The 11,324-nt window shown below is 40.3% G+C and overlaps 1 protein-coding gene across 1 annotated transcript in view; it reads right to left on the bottom strand.

The window, feature by feature from the left end:
- Positions 1–10,804, bottom strand: part of DRP2 (dystrophin related protein 2) — a 43,929-nt gene extending 33,125 nt beyond the window's left edge. Inside the window, exon 1 of the mRNA XM_017863238.1 lies at positions 10,732–10,804. The gene's annotated coding sequence lies outside the window, so the exon portion shown is untranslated. The remainder of the gene's footprint in view (positions 1–10,731) is intronic.
- Positions 10,805–11,324: the final 520 nt, after the last annotated feature.

Below are 11,324 nucleotides of genomic sequence, written 5' to 3'. Positions count from 1 at the left end.
TTTTTTTTTTGAGACAGGGTCCCTCACTTTGTCACCCAGGCTGGAGTGCACTGGCGTGATCTTGGCTCACTGCAACCTCCCAGGCTCAAGCGATCTTCCCGCCTCAGCGCCCCCAAGTAGCTAAGACTACAGGTGTGCACCACAATGCCTGGATAATTTTTTGTATTTTTGGTAGAGACGGGGTTTTGCCATGTTGCCAGGCTGGTCTCAAACTCCTGAGCTCAAGTGATCAGCCCGCCTGTGCCTCCCAAAGTGCTTATATTACAGGTATGAGCCACCACGCCCAGCCTAAAACATGATTTTTAACAGCTGCATTGGAAGTACAGCACTGTGACTGAGGCCATGGGCACTGGCATCAGACAGACCTAGAGTCAAATCCACACTATTCAGCCTATTAGCAGTGTGGCCCAGGACAAGTTAACCTCTCTGAGCCTCAGTGTCCTCATCTGCAAAATGGGGATAAATAACGATAGCATCCTCACAGAATTATTCTAATGATTAAAGTTAATAATTTAAATAACTTAGCACAGTGTCTGGCAACAGTGCACAACTCAATAAGGGTTGTGCATTGTATAGTATTGTATAGTCATTGTATAGTATTCTATACTATATTGTATATACAATACAATACTATTCTATTGTATACTATAGTCATTGTATAGTATTCCACTGAATGGATACACCATAATTTAACAATTAGACATATGTTTATAGTTCTTCTTTTTTATAAATCAAAGTGCAAAGAACAACCTTGTGCATATTTGTGATTTTCTCCATGGGGTAATTGCCTATAAGGGGGAATTCCTGGATCAAAGGGTTTATGATACATATTTCTAAATTGCCCTAGAAAAAGTTATATCATTTTATACTACTACTAGCAATGTATGAGAGTGCCAGTTTCCCAGCACACTTGCCAACAGTATGTATTCTTACTTTATTTGCCAACTTTGTGAGTGAAAATGGCATTTTGAGGATTACTTTGCATTTCCTTAATTGCTAAAGATATTTAGCTTTTCCTCCACACCTTAGTGGTCGTTTTTATCTCTTCTTTCATCAACTATCTCTTTTCTTCTCTTTTGAGATTCATTTATCTCCAAATTAACTTCCTTCTTTCTTATTCCTCTACTGACCTGATGCTAGGTTGAGGCTTCACAAAACAAAACTAAGGTAAACCCAGGAGTCAGAGAATTCAGACCTTCTAATACCAACACAGGCAGGAAAGGAATCGATTTCTTCTGGTCCTAAAATGACTATCCTCTGCTCTTTTCAGACCTTACCCCTGACCTTGACCTCAAGTCATATTGCCTCTCTAGGCCTTAGTTTGCTAATGTATCAAATGTTAATGTTTAAGGGTTGCTAAGCACCAAAAACTATCATTCCCTGTATTCATATAGCATGCCTTTGTAGTCTGTTGTGCTGTCTTTCATGATCCTAAGCACAACCTAGTAAAGTTGTCCCAGCCAGAATTAAGATCCCACTTTACAGATGAAGATGCTGAGATGCAAGCGAACCAGGGCCTCCTGATTCCTGGGCAAGTACTCTTTGTTATACACAAAGATTCTTCTGCCTCTATCTAGCTCAGTCCTATCTCAAATCACCATCCGCACATACTGATTTTTTCCTATTCCTCTTTTTAATTTGCAAAGGCTATGAGAGATTGAAGATGAATCAGACTTGGTCCCCAACTGGTCAAATGTAGGAAACAAGACATGTAAACAACAAAAAAAGTATACTTTTGGGGAGAAAATTATTCATACCCTACGTGGGTGCTGTGGTTTGAACATCCATCCCCAATGTGACAGTATTGAGAGCTGGGACCTTTAAGAGTTGATGAGGGCTTTGCCCTCATGAATGGATTAATCCATTCATGGATTAATGAATTAATAAGTTATCATGGGAGGAGAATTCATGGCTTTATAAAAAGAGGAAGAGAGATCTGAGCTAGCACACTAAGCCTTCTAGCCACGTGATACTCCGTGCCATCTTGGGATGCTTCAGAGAGTTTCTACCAGCAAGAAGACTCTCACCACAGCCCCTCGAACTTGGACTTCTCAGCTTCCATAACAGTAATACATAAATTCCTTTTCTTATAAATTACTCAGTTTCAGGTATTCTGTTATAAGCAACAGAAAATGGACTAAGACAGCAGGACACAGAAATCATACTATAAGAGGTCACAGAGGAGGAATTGTTCACTTCTAGTTGGAGGGATTTGGGATGTGTTTATGGAAAAGAAGCTTTTGAGCTAAGGTGAAAGAGAAGATTTTGACATATGCAGGAGTGGAGGATGCTTTTTGGGTGGCAATAAGCCTTCCCTGCCCTCCCCTAGGGATCCTGCTGGATATGAAACTCTGGCTTTTTGCCACTACAAATACTCTTCCTGGTTCTAAAAGCCATACACAGGCTGTTTCAGGAGGATTCAGTGGGAAGGCATTGTTTCTCTTGAGCAGAGATAAAAAGCTTTAAAAACACAGGGGAAATATTAGGATTTCAATATGAAACCAAGATTGTTGGCTCATGGAGGACAAAACCCACACCTGATATTTATTTATAGCCCACATATTTTTAACACAGTGTTAGGCACCCAAAAACTGGAGACGTCTAGGAACATATGCTACTTAAATTTATGTGGAATAATGTACAATGTTAGCATTTGAAACAAGTACAATAATAAGTACGATGTTGGCATTTGAAACAAGGCTTGAAATGGCAAAAAAAAAAATTGCAAAAACTTAAATGTCTATCACTAGGGGACTAATTAAATAATGGTGTATCCATACAATGGAATTCTATACAACTACTTAAAAAATAATTAAGAACTCTTTATGTGCCAATACAAAATGATCTCTTATGATATACTTTAAGTAAAAAGAAAACAAGAGAAAAATCAAGGTGGTGGTTAGTCTACACTTTTATACTAAAAATATGTGCTTATAGATGCAAAAAAATATCTTTGGAAGTATACAAAAGAGCCTGTTACCATTGAAGAAGGGAACTGAGCAGTGAAAATTCTCCCCATCTCTTTGGGATTTCTACTATTTCTGCCCTTTTTAAAAATAAGAAATACACCTATAAAAGTACATAAAGCATACATGCAAAGTATATTAAATCACTATAAAGTAAATTCATATAATCACTTCCCAGGTTGAGAAATAGAATTATTCCCCACACCACATAAGCCCCATGTTGCCAATAGAAGATAAAATTTTTTACTAAATATCATTTTGTACTTTTTGAATTTTGACCCATGTGAACACATTACCTATTTAATAACAGTTAATTCTTCGCCTCCTCTCCGCTCCCCACCAAAATGCAAGGAGGTCATCAACTATTTTATGGAAAGATTGGTGTGGCAGCTTTTCCATAGCNATACTGATTTTTTCCTATTCCTCTTTTTAATTTGCAAAGGCTATGAGAGATTGAAGATGAATCAGACTTGGTCCCCAACTGGTCAAATGTAGGAAACAAGACATGTAAACAACAAAAAAAGTATACTTTTGGGGAGAAAATTATTCATACCCTACGTGGGTGCTGTGGTTTGAACATCCATCCCCAATGTGACAGTATTGAGAGCTGGGACCTTTAAGAGTTGATGAGGGCTTTGCCCTCATGAATGGATTAATCCATTCATGGATTAATGAATTAATAAGTTATCATGGGAGGAGAATTCATGGCTTTATAAAAAGAGGAAGAGAGATCTGAGCTAGCACACTAAGCCTTCTAGCCACGTGATACTCCGTGCCATCTTGGGATGCTTCAGAGAGTTTCTACCAGCAAGAAGACTCTCACCACAGCCCCTCGAACTTGGACTTCTCAGCTTCCATAACAGTAATACATAAATTCCTTTTCTTATAAATTACTCAGTTTCAGGTATTCTGTTATAAGCAACAGAAAATGGACTAAGACAGCAGGACACAGAAATCATACTATAAGAGGTCACAGAGGAGGAATTGTTCACTTCTAGTTGGAGGGATTTGGGATGTGTTTATGGAAAAGAAGCTTTTGAGCTAAGGTGAAAGAGAAGATTTTGACATATGCAGGAGTGGAGGATGCTTTTGGGTGGCAATAAGCCTTCCCTGCCCTCCCCTAGGGATCCTGCTGGATATGAAACTCTGGCTTTTGCCACTACAAATACTCTTCCTGGTTCTAAAAGCCATACACAGGCTGTTTCAGGAGGATTCAGTGGGAAGGCATTGTTTCTCTTGAGCAGAGATAAAAGCTTTAAAACACAGGGGAAATATTAGGATTTCAATATGAAACCAAGATTGTTGGCTCATGGAGGACAAAACCCACACCTGATATTTATTTATAGCCCACATATTTTTAACACAGTGTTAGGCACCCAAAAACTGGAGACGTCTAGGAACATATGCTACTTAAATTTATGTGGAATAATGTACAATGTTAGCATTTGAAACAAGTACAATAATAAGTACGATGTTGGCATTTGAAACAAGGCTTGAAATGGCAAAAAAAAAAATTGCAAAACTTAAATGTCTATCACTAGGGGACTAATTAAATAATGGTGTATCCATACAATGGAATTCTATACAACTACTTAAAAAATAATTAAGAACTCTTTATGTGCCAATACAAAATGATCTCTTATGATATACTTTAAGTAAAAGAAAACAAGAGAAAATCAAGGTGGTGGTTAGTCTACACTTTTATACTAAAATATGTGCTTATAGATGCAAAAAAATATCTTTGGAAGTATACAAAAGAGCCTGTTACCATTGAAGAAGGGAACTGAGCAGTGAAAATTCTCCCCATCTCTTTGGGATTTCTACTATTTCTGCCCTTTTAAAATAAGAAATACACCTATAAAAGTACATAAAGCATACATGCAAAGTATATTAAATCACTATAAAGTAAATTCATATAATCACTTCCCAGGTTGAGAAATAGAATTATTCCCCACACCACATAAGCCCCATGTTGCCAATAGAAGATAAAATTTTTTACTAAATATCATTTTGTACTTTTGAATTTTGACCCATGTGAACACATTACCTATTTAATAACAGTTAATTCTTCGCCTCCTCTCCGCTCCCCACCAAAATGCAAGGAGGTCATCAACTATTTTATGGAAAGATTGGTGTGGCAGCTTTTCCATAGCCAAATAAATAGTAACTGTATTCTGTGTTTTATATATATTAACTAAGCAGTCTACATACATTAACTCATTTAATCCTTATGACAACACTATAAAGTAGTTACTATTGCTATTCTCATTGTGTGGATAAGAAAATGGAGGCACAGAGATGGTAAGTAACTTGTTCAGAGTCATATGGTGAATACATCGTGAAGAGCTGGGATTTGTACCCAGGCAGTTGTGTCTCAGAATACAAGTTATTTACCATTATGCTATTCTGCCTCTGTAAATTCTAGAACCCAGGCTCTGAGGCATTGTAATCACTGATACCTGGATAGTGGAGACAATTTTTGGCTATGGACCACCAGGTGGGAGCCCAAGCATTGACTCAGTTATGCCACTACCCAGGCAAAGACACAAGCAATTAAAAACAGACAGGATGCAGTCAGTCTAAGGTCTGGGGCAGCACTAAGCTGGCAAACAGTGAAAAGCACTTAAGTGACCTTTACAGGACATCTGAGAAGTGAAATTCTGGTCAAGTCTCCTATTTTGAGCTCAGAGCCTCCCCAATGCCTAAAGCTCAATAAATTTTTTTTTCAATAAATAAGCGCTTTCCATCTAGAAACCGGAGAAATCTAAGAGCCTATGTTACAAAAAGACCTCCAGAAGTGGACAAAGATGTCTGCTACAGTATTGTTTATAATAGCAAAAATCTGCATTCACTCAAATGTCCACCAACAGGGGACTGGTGAGTAGACTATGTCTGAGACATATGACAGCATGATTGTCTGGGGCACAGGCTCTGAACCAGGATGCTCTGGCTTGCACCCTGCCCACTTATCAGCACAGATATGGACAAGCTCCCCAATCTTACTGTGCTCTAGTCCCCACATCTGTGAAACAGGGATAACAAAAAGACCTACATCTTAGCTTTGTTGCAAGGAGTTAATTCATAGTTTCTGGCATTTAGTAAATATTCAAATGTTATTTATTATGATAGCCACTCACATGGCAGAATATTATGTAGCTGTTAAAAAGAAAGAGGCAGATCTATATGCACTGATTTGGACAGATTTCAAAGTTATATATTTTAGGCCAAAGAAAACAAACAAATGTCAGAATAGCATGTGTAATGGAACTCCAATTTTGTAAAAACAATCTACTGTGTGTATGTGCAGAAAGGAAGCCTGGACATCTGTTTTTTTTTTTTTTTTTTTTGAGACAGAGTCTCACTCTGTTATCGAGGCTGGAGTGCAGCTGGAGTACAGCGGCATGATCTCGGCTCACTGCAACATCCACCTCCCGGGTTCAAGTGATTATCTTGCCTTAGCCTCCCAGCTGAGATTGTGCCACTGCACTCTAGTCTAGGCGACATAGTGAGACTCCATCTCAAAAAAAAAACAAATTGCAAACATTTATTATTCTTGGGAGAACAAATTCAAGAGATAGGGAAGACTTCTAAGATGAAGAGGTTCTGTAAAGAACAGGGCAATGGGAAGGAGACCCCCTTCCCATGGGCTACAGATTCCTCTCCCCAATCCAAGGTAACACTGTGTAACTGTGTTTCCTCTCACACCACCGCCTTTCTACCTGACAGCATGGCAGTAAGAGAAAAGATACACATTTCATTGGTAACAAACTTTGTTATACTTCCTAAAATAACTCCTGCAATGCAGCCAAAAAAACAAGGTTCTGCTTCAGAGGTACCTCATTTAATGAACAAATCGTAGAAACTCAGATTTTCAAGCTAGAAAGGACCTTTGAGATCATCTAGGCCAATCCTCTCATTTACAAATGAAAACAAGGAAACGTATTCCTGAGAAGTTTAGCTGTCAAGCAATTTTGAGAAATAAAATTTATTATCCAATTAAAAAAATCAGAGACGCATCCCCATGGGAGAAAACTGTAAGAGCCCATTAATGCAATAAACCTGAAACCTTTATACACTGATGGTGGGAGTGTAAGTTAGTAAACTATTTTGCACAGTGATTTGACAATATCTCCCAAAGGTGAAAATGCACATACCCTGTAAGGGACAATTCCACCCAGATATTTACCCAGTACAAACTGTCACCTAAGAATAGCTACACAAGAAAGATCACAGTACCTCTGTGATTGCTCAGAACTAGAAATAGCCTAAATGTCCATCAACAGCAGAATAGATAAAGTGTGGTATAGTCATTAGAGGAGTATACAATAGTGAAAAAAATGAGTAAACTAGAGCCCCGTGTTACAACATGGATGCTTTTCACAAATATAACATTGAATAGAAAAAATAAGTTTCAAGCCAGGTGCATTGGCTCATGGCTGCAATCCCAACACTTTGGGAGGCTGAGGCAGGAGGACTATATGAGGCCAGAAGTTTGAGATCAGCCTGGACAACATAGCAGGACCCTGTCTCTATGAAGGAAAAAAAATTAGCTGGGCATGGTGGTGCCACCTGGGGGGTGGGGAGGCTGGAGGATTGCTCCAGCCCAGGAGCTCGAGACTGCAGTGAGCTGTGATTACACTAATTCACTCCAGCCTGGATAACAGTGCAAGATCTTGTCTCTTGGGAGAAAAGAAAAGAAAAGAAAATCACATTGCAGAAGAATACATATAATACACCACTGATATAAACTTTTAAAATATATAAAGCAGTAGTATATGTTGTTTAAAAATACATACATGTATAGTAAAAGTATATACATCAATGCATGGGAATAATAAACACCAAATCCAGGATAGTGGCTACTTTGGAAGGAAAGAGAGAACTTTAATCATGGAGAATAGACAGAAGGTTTCAACTCTACTGGTAATGTTTCTTTACTAAGCTGTGCAGTGAATAACCTGATTTTCACCATATTATTTTTATACCTTTTTGAATGTACGAAGGTATTTCATAACACATTGTTTAAAAGAATGCAACAAAGCCCATGCTGAAAAGAAAGTTGACAATTTTTGCATATAACAAAATACTAGAAGAAATGTATTAAATGTAAATGTTGCACTCAAAATTTAAGGATTATTCCTTAAATCTGCTTCATTTTCCCGGGACTAGTTTCACAGGAAGGGACCTGCTAGAGAAGCAGCAGTTGGGTACAGTGGGCTGGGGAATCAGGAGATAATCCCAGATTCTCATCAGCTATGGGAAGGAAAACAATATGATTAACCTCTTGGGTTTTTCATGTTTAGAAATGCATTGTTGGACTAGATTATTTTACAAGTGTTATCCATGACCTTTGACTCATGAAATCATAAACCGGATGACCAGATGATTTCTTCCGGTTTGTTTGTTTGTTTGTTTTTGAGCAGCAATTCCCCAAACTGTATCTGCAAGAGGCAAAAAGTGTTTTCCATAAAGAAAAGTGTTCCCTGGTCAAACCAGTCTGGGATGTACTGGGTTAAACAAAATTAAACAGATTCATTTACAGCAGTACTTCTCAGAGTCTTTAATATGCGTTATATATACTGTGACTCTCCAAAATGAGAATTCGGTTAAGAAGCATTTCCAAAAAAGTATTGAACTGCAGAATACACACACATGCATGCACACACACACACCCAACACTTATTTTAAAACAGAATCTATTAACATTCTCTCAGGATGGGGCTCTATAGAACATTGGTTTGGTAAATGCTATCCTAGAAGGATTTATCTCACTTGCTATTTTTGTTGCTGATGCACGTTTAGAATCCTTCGTAAGGGAGGAATGTCATTTCATAGTATAATTTCCACTGAATGGGTTTCCTCTGAGTGTGTACCCCTGAGAAGTTTAGAAGGCTATCTTCTCGGACTTCTTTAGTGAGATCCCATCCTAGCTGGCATGGTGGCAGATCCAACATCAGAAACTTCTGAGCATCTACAGTTAGAAGGACTGAATCCCAGATGTGCTCTCCACATCTGACTCGGGGTCTTTGCTAAATTCATTGCTTCAAGCTATGCTCCCCTCCTTTATGGCGGACTTGAAGGGTAATCTGAACTGGAGCACAGAGCTACCTAGCTGAGGCTGAATGTCTAGAAGTACAAATCTCACAAGAAGAGGAGCTCTTTCCGTGTGCCTTCATACCCCAGCAATGGTTTACAGAAAGCAAGACTACAGGGCAGAGGCCTGCCCACCCAGAGACAGAGGGGCTTGGTCTTTCAGAAACAGGACACAACACTGCCACTTCCAACACTGCCTTTTCACGGAGGTTTCCTTAGAAGGCCCTGAGATTCTCTGGGATCATCTCCCCACGCAAACCTTAGAAGGAAAATCTCCTGAGGCTTGTGGTTCCCACAGGCCTTTTAAAAGGTGATTTACCTGAGGGCCTTTCATCTAGAAACAAGGATTCCTTTGGAAAAGTCAGGAATTAAGATGAACTAGACATAGAGCTTTTTTAAGGCTTTTGTTCTTTTGACAATCAAAATGAAAACATTTTTTAAAAGTATGTTATTTTCCAGACAGCATGCACCATGCTTTCAACGGAAGCAGGCGGCAGCTGCTGCTGACATCCTCCTCTACCCCACTCCACCCCACCCCATCCCAGCCTTGCCACCTGCTTAGACCCAACACCTGTGAGGCCTGGCTCGACCTGCCTACCAAAAGAAGGATAAACATTAACTACCCATACAGTCTCAGGCCCACCTACTAGGCTGGGGCACTTGGCCTGATGCTGGGAAAGGTGGTGAGAGCAGGTGATGGGGTGTTAGACTCCAAGAGAAGCAAGCCCTATTTGAAACCACTCCAAGCTAGGCTTTCAAGAGTGGAAAGATGCCTCCTGATTACAGGGTGTAGAAAGGAAACCAGGGGAGAAGATAAGGGGAAAAAATGTCACAGGAAAAACAACAGAGCCAGGAAGTAAATACAGAGATGAGATGAGCCCTTCAGCTCCAGGCTCTTAGGTCAGAGCCTGGTTTACTTCAGCAAAGAACTCCTATGTCCTGTCTGCTGGCCAGAATACTCATTTGTTCAGGGAACCTGCTCCAAGGTCCCATGTTTCCTCTCTCCTCCCTTGTTAGCCAATGCTTTCCACACACCTTTCCTTCCCTCCTGCCAAGAAATACACCCTTGGACAAAAAGCATGCTATTGAGAACCTAAAATAAATAAATAAATGCCCCTCTCTTCTCAGAGAAGCAAACTGTGTACCTCCTTCTTATTCATTTTTAGACCTTAGTTGCTCAAATTGGCTTGAGTTTCTATTCTTGGGCATCTTTTTTTTTCTTTATGAATCTAAATGGTGACTACTTTATTGTGGGCATTTTTTAATGCAAGTTTTCCCCTAAAAGCACATGCAAACANATAAATAAATGCCTCTCTTCTCAGAGAAGCAAACTGTGTACCTCCTTCTTATTCATTTTAGACCTTAGTTGCTCAAATTGGCTTGAGTTTCTATTCTTGGGCATCTTTTTTTTTCTTTATGAATCTAAATGGTGACTACTTTATTGTGGGCATTTTTTAATGCAAGTTTTCCCCTAAAAGCACATGCAAACAGACCACAGGCAGGCACATGTACGTACACACACACACACACACACACACACACTCATTTTCTCTCTCTCTTCCCCCACCCCCCGCCCGCCACACAGTACCTCTGGAGCTTCCCCTCCCTCAGTCATTTCCCCTCAGCCAGCTGAACAAGGGCAAGGCTTGGAAATAATTTTTCTGTGGCCTACCTTCTGATTCCGTCAGGTCTGAGAAGCAGGCGGCAGCTGTAAGCTGGGAGGCCGGGGCTGGGCTGCCTCTGTGAATCAGCAAAGAAGTCCCTGAGACAGGGATGCCGACAGCTGCTGTATGCACACTCTCCCTCTGTCTCTCCCACCTCCCTGTCTTCCTTCTTCTCCTCCTCCTCCCCTCTCAGAGCTGCTCTGTGTTGCTATGCAATCATATCACCAGGACTAACAGCATCATTCCGACCTCAGGCAAAAATACCCTTGACTGGGCAAACGCAGGAAGAGCAAGGACAGTTTTGTAAAACTACCAGAGATGTGGCGGCTCTTGGAGATTTCAATTCATTAGAAGCAGAGGAGGAAAGCGGAAGAGCCTGAGAAGCAGAGGGGGAGAGAAGGAGACAGAGATTGGGGGAAGATGGGGAGAGGGGGAGAGGAGGAGAGGCTTCCACTGGGGAGGAGGAGACAAAAAAGCCCCGGAGATCAATCAGGCTGCTGAGCGAGCAGCCTGGACCCCAACTTACACTGATCTAGCCCACAGACAAAACCAACTTCGGAGCCAGCAGCTGGCAGGGACCCCTCGTAGCCAGTCCAGGATT

Source organism: Rhinopithecus bieti, unplaced genomic scaffold (assembly GCF_001698545.2).
Source record: "Rhinopithecus bieti isolate Rb0 unplaced genomic scaffold, ASM169854v2 scaffold_69431, whole genome shotgun sequence".
In the NCBI taxonomy this organism is placed as follows: domain Eukaryota; kingdom Metazoa; phylum Chordata; class Mammalia; order Primates; family Cercopithecidae; genus Rhinopithecus; species Rhinopithecus bieti.
The sequence above is the reverse complement of the archived record's forward strand: the minus strand, read 5'-3'. Positions and strand labels throughout refer to the sequence as shown.